Raw genomic sequence first — 14,867 nt, 5'->3', positions numbered from 1 at the left:
CACCTATAAGCTTTCAGGCTGACTCTAACCTGCTTTTATGATCACAGATATCTCTCCCATTAATGGATTAAAGTATGCACACTGCTGGTGATTTGCTGGCATGATTGATTCACCATCATTTTCTTTTTTATTTCCCCCCAGTGCACATTTCCTATATCAGTTTTCATCCCTTAGAGATTTTGAAACAACCAATCCCAAAGTTCCACCCCCCTCTCCTTTTCACCCACTTCTGCTGTCTCGTGCTACCTTAAATTAATTTACTCTTCTTTTATTTATGTCGGGTAACTTGATTCCAGCAATGCTAAAGATCAGTATGTATTTTTCTTCACTGTTCTAGTTATTTTCACAAAAATATATAATCTGCAGTAAATTTCAAAGTTCTTTAATGTAAAAGAAAAACACAGAAAGGGGGGGGGGGACACCATTCAGACTGTCCCAGAGTTTTTGTTTGAGAAAAAGACTTTCAGTTGCTTAACTCATGCAGAGGAAGATGTATTTATACCTATGGGTGTTCCCAAAGAAATTGGAATCATTTGCATAGGTATGATTGGAGAACAAAGGATAGATGATACATGAAAGAAATGAGGAGGAAAAGGGACATAAAGTGGAAGGAAGAGTGAGAGTGAGAGTGAGTGAGAGAGAGTGGGGGGAGAGAAAGAAGAGACTTGGAAGGCTTCTGTTGATTCAGACTCTAAGTGGTGATTGATTGGCCCTATAATTTTTTATAATGATGAGGAACTGGTGCCATGATTTTAAATTTTGAAAACTCACATTTTCAAGGACTAAATATGCTAAGTAAAGGCACTCCATCATTTAGAATTCCAAAGGCATAGGTTTATTCCCCATCCTCTCCCACAATCTTCAGCATTGACTTTGAAAGTTTTAAGCTCCTTCCATGAAAGAGATGTTTGGAAGTTACATATTTCCCTATCATGCTAATGCGCCATTTTGAGGAAAGGAAAAAATATTTCAAGAAAGTAACCAAATCCACCCGAATCTATTTCCCCATTTAGAATTACTGATAAATGCCAAGGCCAGGGATATAAAGAATATTTTTTTAACAAAAAATGATTATGTAAGAGACAGAAATATAGCAAATGTTGATATGGATAAATGAGACTTGCATCTAGGTGATAGACTTATCTGCCAAAAAGAGAGCTTGTGGACTGCTATTGTTATAACAAGAAAGACTGTTAATAAATCTTACATTGGGGAATATAGGAAAAATATTTCTCAAGCTTCTCTCTCTCCCTCCCTCTCCCCCCTCTCCCTCCTTCCTTCCCTCCGTGTGTGTGTGTGTGTGTGTGTGTGTGTGTCAGAGAGAAACAGAGAAAGACAGAGAAGGAAACTGACTATAAGCAAATAGTAGATGAGGCTGTGGTCAGAAGAAAGCAGGTAAAGGGAAAATGACTGATCTGAGAGTGGAAGGCAAAGAACTTTCTTATGATTGACAAGAGAGTTAGGAAACTCTCCTATCATTCAGCACCAGTCTGCCATTAACCCTGGGGGGAAGGGTAAAAATGGAGAAGGAATGCTTGGGGGAAAGTGAAAGTCATAGACATAAATGTGCCTCTCAGGGACAGTGCCTCAAGGTCACTTTCCTGGGAGAAGAATGCAGCCACAAGACAGCCTGAACTCGGGAGGGGGGACCAGCAATGGGATGTGCCTTGCGGGGGGATTAGATCCAGGGATTTGGCATCCAACTTCAGTTCTGGCTTTGCTTTATTGTAATCCACTTGACCTTTAGTAAACTATACCTTTGTCAACAAATGGAATCAAATATCATTCTTGCTTAAAAATTCAAGTTGAGGCAGAACTGACAAAAAGATATGAGGTACCCTACAAATGTTTTTTATGAGGAAAATGAATTAGAGCCCTATGGGTTTCCATTGCCTGTCATGAAAATTTCTTTCTTCCAACATTTTTTCCAACCTACATTATTTGGAGATTAAGCCATCTTAGAGTTGTTAGTTAAAATGCAGGCTACAGAGCCTTCTCCAGTCACAACAACAAAAACAACAACAGTAATATTGTAATGCTTTCCTTGAACTTCGGTTCTTATCTTGAAAGCAGAAACAATAAAGGCTCACCTCAGCCAAGAGCCTTCAATATTAAAATGATCTGTTTGCTGGGCTATAAGGTTTCAGAGCACCGAATCAGTGCTGTACGTTTTCTACACTTTATCTTTTGTTCTTGTGAATTACTAATAACTGCTTATCATTTGGGTTTTAGGAGCTTTTTTTAACGCAAGGAATGGCGGAAGTTGTTTTGCCCTTTGTTTGTTTGTTTTTTGTCCTTGACTGACAGCTTTTATGAAAGACTTGAAAATCAAATTAATCCAACAACAGCAGCTGCCCACACAAACCTTTGACAAGGAAATGTTCTGTGGATGGATCTGTGGGGGTGGAAAGCAGAGCTGTTTCCTGTGGACAGTTTCTGAGCATTGTTGGAGCTTTATTCCATATAATTAATGAGGTACTGAAAGGTGTTCATTTCCAGTTGTGCGATTTATGAACATTGACTTTCTAAATATAGTCATTGAATAGACATAGACATAAAGCCCAACTCTATCAACACGGTAGAGGTATTGGGTTTTCTCTTAAGGGACTTGTATTTAAATGAGAAATTATCTTCTTCACTGTCAAATAGGAGAACATGTACAATTTTATTGCTAAAGGAAATACAATACTTCCCATGAGGTACAGTATTTTCTTTGTTGTTGTTGTTGTTATTATTGTTGTTGTTGTTGTTAAGGAGGAGTATAGAAACTGCACTAAAAAGCCTTTAGAAAAGCAACTTTCTGCCATCTACACATCATTGCTGAAATGCAGTAAAGGTAGGCCATAGCTAATTTACCTCCACACACTTACTGATTGAAGGATAGGGCAAAGCTATCATTTAGGTCACAAAAGGATAAGGCTATAAGATTTGGTTAAAAAATATATATTCGACTGACCAAATGATAAGAAGAGAACATGCCATCTGGAAGAGGAGAGCATCTGGGTAAGGCAAAATCGGCAGCCCAAATAGTGGCAGAGGTTAGAAGAGGGTTTAGAGGACAGATGTATATACATGCCATTTGTTTGAGGTTTGGGCACATTTTTAGAGAACTGAGCAACATTTTATTCCATGCATCCTTACAAGAGGCTGGGTAAGAGGCTTGAACACTCTCTTTAATTTAAAATTTAGGGTTTTTTTTTAAATTTAGTTTTAGCAACAAAAGTGCTGGGCTCTTTGAAAACAGAGGATTCTTTCTCAGTACTATCAGGGAAATCCTTTTGATCATACAATAGAAAAAATGTAAAGAAGGGTGGGAGTAGTTTACACAATGTGGGCTTCCTTCTAAAAGCAAGATAACCAAGTCTGTCTTTTTGTTTTCAGTACCCACAAACCTGGGATACTGAATGTCTCTATACAATACAATAGTAGAGTTGGAAGGGACCTTGGAGGTCTTCTAGTCCAACCCCCTGCCTAGGCAGGAAACCCTATACCGTTTCAGACAAATGGCTATCCAACATCTTCTTAAAGACTTCCAGTGTTGGGGCATTCACAACTTCTGGAGGCAAGATGTTCCACTGATTAATTGTTCTAACTGTCAGGAAAGTTCTCCTCAGTTCTAAGTTGCTTCTCTCCTTGATTAGCTTCCACCCATTGCTTCTTGTTCTACCCTCAGGTGCCTTGGAGAATAGCTTGACTCCCTCTTCTTTGTGGCAACCCCTGAGATATTGGAACACTGCTATCATGTCTCCCCTAGTCCTTCTTTCTCTTAAGCTAAACATACCCAGTTCCTGCAACTGTTCCTCATATGTTTTAGTCTCCAGTCCCCTAATCATCTTTGTTGCTCTTTTCTGCACTTTCTAGAGTCTACACATCTTTTTTACATCATGGAGACCAGAACTGAATGCAGTATTCCAAGTGTGGCCTTACGAAGGCATTAGTGAATGCCTCAGTGAATATGCCCTGCATAGGAGGAAATAAAATTCACAAGATGCAAACTATGTGCTTTTCTGGCCTCTTCCTCTTGGCTATGATAATGTTCTTCCCTCATACTTCAATCAGGAAGGGTGTTGGAGGTGAATTGTACTGGGCCATAGTTTACCTGTACTGGACCTCAGCAACAATCTGTAGATGGCATCCTTCAGAAAATTGCTTGGTAAGGCTTTTTAGGGAGAGTTGACATGCCAAACATCTGTCAAGCAACTCCCTATCTTCCTGTTTTCCACACATACACATTACACACACAGAGAGAGAGAGAGAGAGAGAGAGAGAGAGGCCTGCCTGACTAATCTGAAGAGCTGCTTTGAAATACGGCGTGAACTACAAAGCTCTCAGAGTTTCGTGCCTCTGAATCCTTTTGTCTTTTCTTCCTCTTAAAGCCAATTTCTCCCTTGCATCCTTTGTTCCAGCCCACTATATTTCACATCTGGGTGTATTTGATGCTTTCCATATTTCATTTCCTCAGCTCACATATGTGTGCACATTGACACACACACGCTCACCCCCTGTACCCAAACATCAAATAGCAGAATACCTTGATTGATATCTCTATCAAACTCCTGGCTGTTCCGTATTCCAAAGTAGAAAGAAAAATGCCAGGTGTTCAGTCTTTCTTGCAATCAAAGCCAAAAGAGGCATGAATGAGCAATACCCAGCCATTTCCTAGAGCAGGGGCATTTCCATCGCTGACTTGCTGGGATAGTTGGAGTTGAACAGATTGCTGAACCTGACTGTGTCATCCATACCTTTCTCACTAGGGTGCCCTTGAATGTCTGCAAGGAACTTTTAGTTCAGAAGAAGAAGGAAAGTGGTGTCCAATAAGGACTATAAAGAATCAGTTGTTGAATTAATAGGATACAATGATTCTGATTCTGTCCCTTTCTCGTTTTGACATCAAAATGCTTGATGGATCATCTTTGCAAATAAAGGCCTATCAAAAAGAGAAGACAATTAAAGGAAGACCTGCTGCATGTTCTTTGATGGTCAAGGTATCATAATATGGTCAATAAGTGGTAGATCGTTTTATAATTCTCCTATATGGTTAGAGGCCTTGTTTTGTGTCCCACTGCTTCCTGAAGCCACTTTCCCGATTCCGTCCCCTGACTCCTTCCTGTTGAGCCAGACTTCCTGTTGAGCCAGAAACATTCTTGATGAATGTTTGTGAAAGACTTCAGCAAAATTCATGTTGTCCCAGGTGAGAAGGAAGGAAGATGAACAGCAGCCCTCTGATAAGGAAATCCTGAAACAGAATAATTTGGAGAAGAAGGACAGGACACCTGCTGACGGAAAGTGCAGAAGATGTGACTAGAAGGCATGCCTTCTGAGGAAAAGGAACACTTAAGTGAATTGGAAAACAAGTGAGACTCTGATTTTGGAGGGTGAAATGCTATAAAATGTGAGTGTGGCTTCTAGAAAACCTCTATACTATAACTTTCCAGAGGTAGAAATCCATGACATCAGATTTCAACTTGCAAACCTTAGTAGTGGAGTAGATAATTCTGGAGGAAGAGAAATCGTAAGATACAAAGAACTTTATAGTAAATCCATACCATGAATTAAGCCTGCAGGACCACCAACAGCCAATGCACTTTCTAGAGCCATGATGGAGAACCTATGGCACGCATGCTGGCATGCATGCATGCGTGATGATCAGCTGGCCTTTATGCGTGTGGCAGTGCTGAAAACTGGAAGAGCTGCTCTTCTTCTTTTCCAGTGTGAGCATGTACCTGGGCCAGCTGATCATCATGTGCTCATGCTCGCCAGTAACCAGAAGACTAGCTGGCAGAAACCAGAAGTTCATTTTCCAGCATGCGCATGTCCCCTGGGCAGCTCCTCTTCCAGGTTGTGGCCCAGATGAGCGCACATGCTCCCTTTTCAGCACTGAGTGCCAAAAAGGTTCACCATAGTATTGGTGCTTTACTCTGTTATGTGAGTTTCTTCTGGCCAGTGCATTCTGATCCCCAAACACCAAAAGAAGTGGTTCAAGGGAAGCTAAGCAAATGACCCAAAATATAACACTGTTCAGGTAGTTCTTGAGTTATGACAGTTCATTTAGTGTCCGAAGTTACAATGGCACTGAAAAAGTGACTTCTGACCATTTCTTACACTTACGACCCTTACAGTCTCCCTACAGCAGGGGTGTCCAAACTTGGGAACTTTAAGACTTGTGGACTTCAACTCCCAGAATTCCCCAGCCAGTTGGCTGGGGAATTCTGGGAGTTGAAGTCCACAAGTCTTAAAGTTCCCAAGTTTGGACACCCCTGCTTTACAATCACATAATCAAAATTCAGATGCTTGGTAACTGAATCATATTTATGACAGTTTCACTGTCCCGGGGTCATATGATCACCTTTTGCGACCTTTTATGGCCAAGTCAATGAGGAAGCTGGATTCACTTAACAATTATGTTACTCTTAACAACTGCAGTGATTCATTTAACAACTGTGGCTACAAAGGTCATAAAATGGGGCAAAATTCACAAGCATGTCACTTAGCATGTCACTTAACAATCTTAATGAACATGTCACCTAACAAATATGTCGCTTACAACCCAAACTGAGCAATTTTGGTTCAGTTGTGATCATAAGGCGAGGTCTACTGGTAGATCATGTATTATATGAGTTCTTCTATATGCTGGAAAGTAGTTTTTCATTTAGGAGATAACCACAAACAGCAATTATTCAAATTTGGATCATTTATCCTGTATTTATTGGGAACAAGCCCTGTCCTTACACAGTCACATACATACACACAAACACTTAAACAAAGGTGTTTTATTTGTTGTTGAAAACATAGCTGCAGACAGTACCTGAGTGAAGCAGTTTCACTTATTTCTGATTCACATATCTGGAATTTGGAATTATCATATAAGCTTTCTACAACCCAAGGTTTTATGCATGGGTTAATCAGTGTAAGTTTAAGAAGCATAAATAAATATAAATGAGAAGAATAACAAATAAAAATAATAAAAAATGCAATCATGCCTGCAACATTTGGAATGTAACTTTAGTTCCAAGTCCTTTTTTTATTAAGGGATAATTTATATAACAAGCGATAAACAAAACAAAATAAAACAGAAAAGAATCTGTGCTTTCTACTTCAAAGTATTATAAAGAAAGACCAAGGACAAATGCCAGCTGGATGACTAGTTCAGCTTTAGAGCACTTCAAAGAGTTACAATTACAGTAGAAATGTGGAATTTTGATATCCCAAAAAAAGGCATTTGGGAAAGCTGTTTTTCTAAAAGCTTGAATAGCAATTTATAAATATCTATAAATACACATATCAAGAAACTTACATGAAAATAAAGCCTGGTAAATTGGGCTGACCCAATGAAAACTGTGGCAAGGACTATAGTTAATTTTTTTTCTAAACAAACAGACTTTCTTAAAATAGCCATAATGGGAGAAAATGACTAATCTGTGTTTTTGCTCTTTCTTTTTCTTCGTGCTGCTATATTTATGCCTTGCATTACATGGTTACTTCCTTTGTGATGAACAGAGAAAGATGGAATGAGTGGGGGAGAGAAATGCAGCAGTAGAAATAAATGGCACATCTTTTTCACATTCAGACGAAATGTATATCGAGTCCATTTTAATTCATTTTAAACAATTCATTTTAAAACAGCACAGGTAGCCCCCGGCTTATGACAGTTTGCTTAGTGACCATTTAAAATTACAATGGCATTACAAAAAAGTGACAGGACTATTTCCCCCACTTATGACCATTGCAGCATCCCCAGGTTGATGTGATTTACATTCGGGTGCTTGACACCTGGTTCATATTTATGACGGTGGCAGTGCCCCAGGGTCAAGGGATCATATCTTGCAACTTTCTGACAGGCAAAGTCAATGGGGAAGCCAGATTCATTTAACAACCATGTTCCTAATTTAACAATGTCAGTGGTTGACTGAACAAATGTGGCAAGAAAAGTCATAAAATGAGCCAAAACTTACTTAACAAATTTCTCACTTAGCAACATAAATTCTGGGCTCAGTTCTGGTGGTAAGTCGAGGACTACCTATATTAACTGAAACTGATGGATGCAAAGTTGTGGGGTCTTTTTTGTTCTTCGGCTTTCTCTGGAAAGTTTTTTTTTTTTTTTTTTTGCAAATTCAAAATGAGGTAGGTTATATTTTCCCCATAAATATATTATAGTGTCCCTTTGCCTTTTATTGACAGATTATACCTTCTATTTCTTCTATTACATTTCAGTATAAGGATTTTAGCATATGATGTTAGTTATATAAGTCTTTTAATCTTATATTTCAATATTAAATCCCTATTGCCCAGAAGCAAACCCAAAAGAGGTAACCTGGCATTACCTTCTTGTAAAACAGGTTAACATCCATCACAACCATGTTTTATTTCCATATACTTTCCAATCACACAGTTTGCCTTCAATTATTTTCATTTCTACTAGCCTTCCCACAGTGAGACAGGCTTGTTCAGTTCTCTCTCCAGCTGACCAATTCAAATGACAGGACTCACTGCTTGAGTTACTACAACTTCTGAAAATAAAAACAAAAATGTTTCTAAGCATTCTAGGTAGGCAAAGTAAATAGTTAGCATACATCAGGGATGTCAAATTGGCACCCCACAGGGCGGATGCATCACGTGAAGGCGATGCCCAACCCAGGTCTGAGAAGGAGAAAACGTCACAAAATATCTTGTAATGACAATGTGATGCTGTGGCACACATGTTTAACTGTCTGCATACTTGTCTCCTGTTTTCAGGACTATGCTCATTGGAGAACCATGGTCTGTCTGTCTGTCTCTTTCTCTCTTTCTCTTACAGATGATAGCTAGAGTTTTGTTTTAGGTCCACATTTATGAAAGAAGAAGTCAATTCTTACCTCTATATTTCAAACCCATGTCTGAATTCATTACAAAGGGTTGGCATTTAGAGCAATTTATAGGACTGCACAGAATGAGCATACTATAAATAATTAAAAGGGAATAAACTTGGCATGTTGATAACCCATATAAAATTGCTTACAAAGCTGATGTCAAAAAGCCAGCTATATTTATTGTGAAATTCCATTTAAAAATAATTTAAATTAATATTCTTAGGTGGAGAGCATGAAAGTTCCCTATTTATTTCTTTTATCCATTTTTCCAAATGTTCCTTCCTTCCTTCCTCCCTCCCTCCCTCCCTCCCTCCCTCCCTCCCTCCCTCCCTCCCTCCCTTCTACCAACTCACGACAAATCCATTGGAAATGTCATTTTGCTATCCAAATTCATGGAAACCTAACCCTAACTCCTAACCCAAGGCTCTGTTTTAGGCCAGTACACTTCAACATCTTCATCAATGATTTGGATCAAGGGATGGAAGATAGAGCTCATCTAATTTGCAGAAGACACCAAGCTGCCAGGAATAGCCAACACTCTAGGACAGAGGCTGGATGATCTTGACAGACTTGAACATTGGGCGCTATCTAACAAAATGAAATTCAATGGTGAAAAAAGTAAGGTTCTACATTTAGGCAAGATTGTAGTATCTTGAGAGAGATCTTGGAGTACTAGGGGACAATCACTTAATTATGAGCCCGCAGTTCTAGGCTTCATTAACAGAGGAATAGAATCACATGAAGTGTTAATACCATTTTATAATGCCTTGGTAAGGCTACACTTGGAATACTGTATCCAGTTCTGTCACCTAAAAAAGTTGTTGAGACTTTAGAAAGAGTGCAGAGAAGAGCAACAAAGATGATTAGGGGACTGGAGGCTAAAACATATGAAGAATGGTTGCTGGAATTGGGTATGTCTAGTATAAAGAAGTAGTAAGGGTAATATGATAGCAGTGTTCCAATATCTCAGGGGTTGTCACAAAGAAGAGGGAATCAAGCTATTCTTCAAAGCACCTGAGGGCAGGACAAGAAGCAATGGATGGAAACTAATAAAGGATAGAAGCTACCTGGAACTAAGAATAAATTTCCTAACAATTAGAACAATTAATCAGTGAAACAACTTGCCTCAAGAAGTTGTGAATTCTTCAACACTGGAAGTATTTAAGAAGTGATTGGACAACCATTTGTCTGAAATGGTACGGGATTGCCTGCCTGAACAGGGGGTTGGATTAGAAGACCTCCAACATCCATTCCAACTCTGTTATTCTATTTTATTCCTAATCCTTGCTGGATTCTCAGACATGTGTCTCTAGTTTTGAATGCCAATTAATGGCAGTTGAGCTGATGTTCTGACAAAAACTTGTCCCTGCTGAACACTGAAGGAACTATTGTACTCTATATCTACTGTCATTTCCAAGCTTTTATTACATACTTATGGGATATGGTAACATAAACCGTGAGAAGTGAAGCTGACATGATTTTAAAATACAAACATTTAATAGTCATTGGTTATAGACCAAAAATCCCATATGTATATGGTGTGATGCTTTTAGTTTAGCAATAAAACTTTGCTTTTTGGAATGAAACTTCCTGGTTCAGCCACAAAAATGGGGAAGTGAAGCAAAGGATAGCAAAAGGTAAACATCTGTTTACTTCCTCCTACAAATGTTTCTGATCATGAAGCCATGATCGAAGAACAGTTTAGGATATTCTTTCAATTAAGTGATCCTGGAGTTAGGCTATTTAACTAAAATTATTCTGCAAAATCTTAAAGAAAATGTAATTCTAGAAATAGCTTTCTTCCATTAGTGGTAAGGAGATCCAAGATAAACACTTTTCAGAAACTCAGAATTCTGGCTGGGTTCACATTTTTCCACTGGGTTTTGAAGTAAGTTAAATCAGTGTTTTGACTTGAGTGACATTTTACAATGCACAATGCTTCATACACACAGGGGGAGAAAAATCTGTGTATCATGTTGATGCCTGGAAAACAATGTTGTTAAAACTAGATAAATATCATTCTAAAAGTGATGCTCATCCTGTCTGATGAATAATAAATCATTTTTCTTCTGGCTACCAGAGAGCTGCGGGAGAGAAGATAGTTGAAATGAAGGTTTGACTTTAGAGTAAATAACATTATAGTGTACAATCCTGTACAGGCAGGATATGAAAGAATACACACTATTCCACAAAATGTATTACAATCCAACAGTACTAAATTAATTTCCCTGACTTTGGAGCTTATCTTTATGCCAGCTTATTAAAAGAAGAGAGAGAAAGAGAAGGGTGCATATGCAAATGTAGAAACTGATTTCTACAAGATTTTTCAAATGAACTAGCTTTTACATAGCTTGATTTCCTGTTTGTATTTTGGGATGCATCAGATGTTTTCTGGAATGCAGAGTTGCTTCTTTGAGTCAAACCAACACAGGGCTTCCATGTCCACCTATGGAAGGGAAACAATTGCACAACAGCTTTACTGGGTTGGAGTGGGGTTGGAGCAGTAGGCCCTATGAACATCATAATATAACCAGCAGCAAACTAGAAGGTATTAGTTTTAGTCTTAAGCTCCTTCAAGGCTCCCTTCATTAACTATGTTGTCCAAACAAGGATGAGAAAGAAATATCAGAAAGTGTCAACCTTCCAAATACTTTAGATGGACCCTATACAGAAGTCTCTTTCAAATAGTAAAATTGTCATAAGGAACTTAAAATAACGTGAAGTTTCTCAGTGAGAATTAAATCCATGTGATTCACCTCCATGTCCTGAGGGACCATGTCAAGGCAAGATACTTCCATCTTTTAGAAACCTAGTAATTTCTACAGACAAAAACCTTGGGAATGATGATTTTCATGCCAACTTCTTCCTCCAAAATAAATAAATTTTCTTTCTTAGCAGTAATGAAAACTGGCCGAAAAAAGAAAAAATCATAGCTCAGTGAATGCCTTGCATACAAAAGATTTAGATGTGATCCAGTATTGGAAATGGTAAGCTGTATGACAGTATTAGCTACCTTCTTATGACTTATCTCCTCTGTCAGGTTTCCCCATGGCTAGTAGGGTACCAGGAAAAAATGGCATCCAGGTATGCATTCCTATTCTGCTTTCCTGCTTTTGTCGCTTAAAACTCTGCTACTAATTTTGCTTCCATTGATTATTTTCTTTTTCTAGGCTAGTCCCTGCACTTTGATTGGCTGCTTTGCAGAAAAGAGGAATGTCTTCTCAACCATATTAGTGGCTATCATTAAGTCTTAATATTTTCGGAAGCTACTACCCTTACCAATAGTCTTACAATCGTACAATTGTTTTAACAGTTGTCTAGCACTAGAATCTTTACTGGTTCAAAATGTGGCAAAACCTGTTTTGAACTGTTATTTTTTTCTTTTTCTGAGCTATCTACATTTGTAGTTTTTTTTTAAATAATCAGAAATATAGTTCAATCACATTCAGTCATTTGAAAAAGTTCCCTTCCCCCTTTTTTAAAAAAACAAAAACAGGCTCAACAAAAATATTTTTTTAAAAAAAACCTTACCTCTGAAAATTCAACAGTTAAGGTAACACTGAAGCAAAAGGAGATCAGCAAAAGGAATCTCAAAAAACCTTCTTAGGTCTACCTGGTTGCTCAGCAACACAATGTTTGGCTTAGACAACCATCATAGATTACTTATGCATTTGTAGGAACTAAGACTATAAGGAGAAATTAGTTCTTGTTAGATACTTGTACTAACTGCAGTGGTTTCCACCAAGGTCCTCTGTTCAGGGGAACAGAGGTTTAATCCTATTGGTCAAAGGGTCTGACAGTTCCCTATAAAAGGGCTGCTGTCAGACTCAACCTTCGCTGGATTGTTCTCACTTGTTGTAGTTAATAAAGAGCTGTTGTTACCATTAAGCCTGTGTGTACCTATCCATTACCCAATCTAACATGAAGGTGGGATTGGAAGGCAATTAGGTGAACCGAAAAGAGTGAAGAAATCCAGCAAGTACATACAGCCCGGAGCTCAGCGCGGCTTCAAGCAGCCGTTTTTGAGCGGCAAACCCAAAATGCCCTCTGAACACAAAATGGCCATGCACGCCCCACTGACTCTGTATGACCCAGTCACCGAGCACTGGGACTTGTACATGCTACGATTTGACTGTTTCCTTGAGGCAAACAAACTTGTGGGACTTTCTGAAGGCCGCAAGAAGAACATGTTCCTTGGGTACTATGGCCGGGAAGTGTTCAAAACAGCGAAAGACCTCTCTGAGCTGACGCCACTACAATCAGTTGCCTGGTCCATGCTCCAGCAGATGCTTAGGACTCATTACGCTCCCAAGCCATCCAAGCACATTCAGTGGCACGAATTCAACATCAGAAATCAGAAGGAGGGTGAGTCGATTAACGAGTACACTGCTGTGCTCCGCAAGGCCACAGCGTACTGCAAATTCAGAGACCTAGACGAGCTGATTCTGGACCACATAATATGCACCGTACGGGACATTAACTTACAGAGGAAGTTACTTGCAAAATCTAACCTCACTCTGCAGATTGCCTTGGACAAAGCCAGGGCGTCAGAATCAGCCGTCAAATCGATTGAGACTCTGCAGAGACAAAGTGCACCCCAAGATGCACGGAAAAGCACATGCGTACATTGAGAGGCCGCAGAGCCCGAGAGTTCTGAAGAAGAAGAAGATGACAGCTGCCACATGTGCAGTAGTCGCTCCCAGCCAGCACGCAAATTCAAACAGTGTGTCTCGCCTTGCATGAGCTGTGGAGGAGCCCATGTCAGGTTGGCTTGCCGTTTCTGCAACACAACTTGCCAGTGCTGCAAGTGAAAGGGGCACATCACCAAGGTGTGCTGGAGCGAATTCCCTGCCACTGCCTGGCAGCCTAGAAGCGCACCAAACTTCCAACTGATGCCCAACCAAGGGGCCTGGAAGAAGTCACCACGGCGTTTAGAGAGCAACAACAGAGTCACCCACCTCACATCAATCGGACAAGTCCGCACCAGCCAGCTAAAAAAGCTGAAGGACACAGTCCTCATCAAGGACACTCCATGTGAGATGGAGATTGACACCGGGTCATCACTGACCATCATACCATGATCAACCCTGAAACAGGCTATCCCTAGCCTCAAGAAGCAGCATCTTCGCACCCCTGACATCCGCCTACACGATTACCAGGAAAACCAGGTCCCCATCGTAGGCCAAGGCACTTTCCAGGTGAACTTCAAACAGTTCAGCAGAGAACTCCCAGTGACAGTGGTCAACGGCAACCTGCAGAGCCTCCTAGGGCTAGATTGGTCCCAAGCCCTGGGCCTAGAGATAACCGGCATCAATGCCTTGAAGGATGATGGCACTGAAGCCATCTTTAAGGAGTTCAAGGAGGTCTTCAGCACCAGTCTGGGTAAGTATGTGGAGACTCCAATTTCCTTTAGTTTGGACCCCAACATAGACCCAATAAGGCTAAAAATTGACAGTGAAATTGACAAGCTCATAGGCCAGGGAATCCTAGAGCCGGTCGATCATGCACGCTGGGAGACCCCTATAGTGACACCTGTCAAATCTGACTGGTCTGTCCGTATCTGTGTGGACTACAAATGCACAATTAATAAAGTGCTACAACAAATTGCCTACCCTGTACCCATTGTACAGCACTTCCTTCATTTGCTAAATTAGACATGGTGCAGGCATACCAACAATTGCTTGTAGATGGCGCTATGGCAGAGGCCCAAACCATTGTGACACACAGAGCTGCATTCAAATGTCACCGCCTGCAACTCGGCATTAGTATTGCCCCTGGACTGTTCCAAAGCGTCATGAAACAGCTTTGGCAGGGGATTCCAGGAGTCGTCCCCTATTTCTTGGTATCAGCTGCAAATGAGGCGCAACTTTTAAAAGGTGTATGAACAGTTTTGGCTCGAATTAGAGACAAAGGCCTCCATCTCAAACATGAGAAATGCCAAATTAACGTGCCAAGGGTTGAATTCCTAGGGTACCTAATCGACGGCTATGGGATTCACCCAACCACTCAAAAAATCAAAGC

Source organism: Natrix helvetica (assembly GCF_964273705.1).
Source record: "Natrix helvetica genome assembly, chromosome: 5".
NCBI classification, from domain to species: Eukaryota; Metazoa; Chordata; class Lepidosauria; order Squamata; family Natricidae; genus Natrix; species Natrix helvetica.
Note: the sequence above shows the minus strand (reverse complement) of the source record.